General features: G+C 38.9%; 1 non-coding gene across 1 annotated transcript; it reads left to right on the top strand.

Annotated features, from left to right (window-relative positions):
* Window positions 1-1707: 1707 nt before the first annotated feature.
* LOC142176872 (small nucleolar RNA R71) lies at window positions 1708-1812 on the top strand. The gene has a single exon (XR_012705677.1). It is a non-coding gene; the product is annotated as a small nucleolar RNA R71 (small nucleolar RNA).
* The last annotated feature ends 938 nt before the right edge of the window (window positions 1813-2750 follow it).

The following is a 2750-nucleotide window of genomic DNA, read 5'->3' as shown; positions in this document are numbered from 1 at the left end:
CTCCAAATATTTTAAGCCCATGAACATACTTGCAAGCCATGTTAAGTCTCATTCAAGGGGGTCTTTGGGGCTCATATAAGGCATCACTAAGGTCACAGTATTTCCACTATAGAAATCAGGGATAGCTCTTCGAGATAGACTGGAAATTTGAGTGCTTTGTAAACATTAAAGACCTCTACTCGATTGCCCATTCGCATTGTCATTTTTCCTTCACAAATATCAATAATAGCTCAGTCGTGGCTAGGAATGGACACCAAAAAATAAATGGGACTTCCTGATCAGGTTTGTAGTTCAAGATAATAAAATCAGCAGTGAATATGAAAGAACCCACTTGGATTAGCACATCTTTAATCATCCCTTTTGGACTAACAAGTGATCGATCAGCCAATTATAATATAAGTGTAGTAGGTTGCGGCTCACCAATCCCAATTTCTTAAGCACAGATAGCGGCATCAAATTGATGTTTGCTCCAAGATCACATAAGGCTTTCCTGACAATGTGCTTACCAATCGAGATCTAAATAGTGAAACTCCCTGGATCCTTCAAATTTTTAGGTAGCTTGCTTTGAATTCGTGAACTGTATATTTCTGTTGGTGCCATAGTTTCGAACTCGGCTATACTTCTTTTATTTTCCACTATGTATTTGATATATTTTGTATATTTGGGCACTTCCTGCGGGATGTTTACGAATGGGATATTGATTTGTACTTGCTTCAAAATATCCAGGAATTCCTTGTAGGAAACATTGTCTTTCACTTTCTGTAATCTCTATGGGAAAGGGGGAGGTGGATTAGCCACTATAGGTGATTATGTCCATGCCACCCCTTCTTTATCTCACCTTTTTGGTACAATCTTTTCTGGTACATTATCTTCCATATTGACCGTTCTTTCAACAAAAATGGCTTGTTTTCTCTTTTTGGAGGGAACTTCCACCAGCTCTCTTCCATTTTGCAACATCACAGTATTAACATGAGCTTTAGGATTTGACTTAGTTTCACCTGGAAGGGCCCTAACGGGCCGAGTATTTTGGGCTTTGGCAAGTTGCCTATTTGTTGCTCTAGATTCTAAATGGTTGTTGAGTGAGTTGCCGCTTAGGCTTGATGGTCAGCCATTATCTTTTTTAGCATCTCCTCAATATTTCTTATTGGGTTTGTTGGTTGTTCAACCTGTGGTGGTCTATATTGATGTTGAGGAGCTTGTGGCCTGTATTGATTCTAAGTAACTTGATTCCCACCCCATGAAAAATTTGGGTGGTTCCTCCATATCGAATTATATGTGTTCCTATACTAATTTGCCTAGACTCGACTGCATTATATGTAAAACATACAAACTCTTGTTTTATTGGGCATAGATCACTCGTGTGACCCTCTCCACAAACTTCACAAAATGCTTGAACTTTTTGTACTGGCTGAACTTGCTCCTTATTGAGATCCATGGCCATCTTATTGAACTGGTTAGCCAATCTAGCAACCTGTGCCGATAATGCGAAAATAACATATAGCTCAAGGACCCCTTCAGGTTTTTGGACTGTATGTTTGCTTATCTCTCCTTGCCAATAGGGATTACTTTTGGAGAATTTGTTCAAAAATGCATAAATTTCATTAAATTTTTTCTCCAACACATGACTACCGCCTGCAGTATCTACCACGTTCTTAGTCTCTAGTATAGCCCTTCTATGAAGGTATAAGCCAAAACGTCATTAGCTTTATTATGATGAGGACAATCGCAAAGCAACCCCTTAAACCTCTCCCAAGCAAAATATAATAACTCGCCCTCCTTCTACTTAAAGGTGACTATCTCACTTCTTATCTTTGTAATTTTTCTTGAAGAGAAAATCGTGCCAAATATTTACGAGCCAAATCATTCCATGATGTAATAGAGTTAACCGATTCCTCCTTCAACCATATCTTTGCTTCGGTCGATAGAGAGAAAGGAAATAGTGTGAGCCTCATATAGTTCGGTGTGACTCCATTCGTGATATAAGTATCACTGATATTTAAGAAGTTTAGAATGTGTTGCTGCGTATCCTCATGTGGTAGACCCATGAATTGCATGTAACAGCTGGATCATGCTCTATTTTTGCTCAAAGTGCCCAGTGATTTTGGGCTTCACGATGCTGGATGTGACATTAGAATTGCTAGGCATCGCCACTTCCTGCACTGCCAAAGGTTGCCCGTCTGCCATCTCCACAGGTAGTTGAACAAGTGCTTAAAGACTATTTGTGCCCCTTGCTACTATTAACATTATATGAAATGTTCTCTTAAGTTCAGAGTCAAAGTCTTGAAGTTTGTCTTGGCTCCTGACTTGTAACGACCCAACCGGTCATTTTGAGAGTTGTTGCCCCATTCCCCCATTTACTGCTTATTTTGTGCTTTACAATTATTATATGACTTATTGGGTTAGTCGGTTCGGGTCTGGAGGGATTTTGAAATGAATTGAGACACTTAGTCTTATAATTGAAAGCTTAAGTTGAAATGGTTGACCGGATGTTGACTTATGTGTAAATGACTCTGGAATGAGGTTTTGATGGTTTTGTTAGCTCCACTAGGTGATTTTAGACTTAGGAGAGTGTCCGGATTGTGATTTGGAGGTCCATAGTTAAATTAGGCTTGAAATGGCGAAAATTAAATTTTTGAAAAGTTTGTCCGGGAGTGGACTTTTTTGATATTAAGGTCAGATTCCGATTCCAGAAATTTGAGTAGGTCCATTATTTCACTTTAGACTTGTGTGTAAAATTTGAGGTTAATCGA

Source organism: Nicotiana tabacum, chromosome 22 (assembly GCF_000715075.1).
Source record: "Nicotiana tabacum cultivar K326 chromosome 22, ASM71507v2, whole genome shotgun sequence".
Classification (NCBI taxonomy): domain Eukaryota; kingdom Viridiplantae; phylum Streptophyta; class Magnoliopsida; order Solanales; family Solanaceae; genus Nicotiana; species Nicotiana tabacum.
The sequence above is the reverse complement of the archived record's forward strand: the minus strand, read 5'-3'. Positions and strand labels throughout refer to the sequence as shown.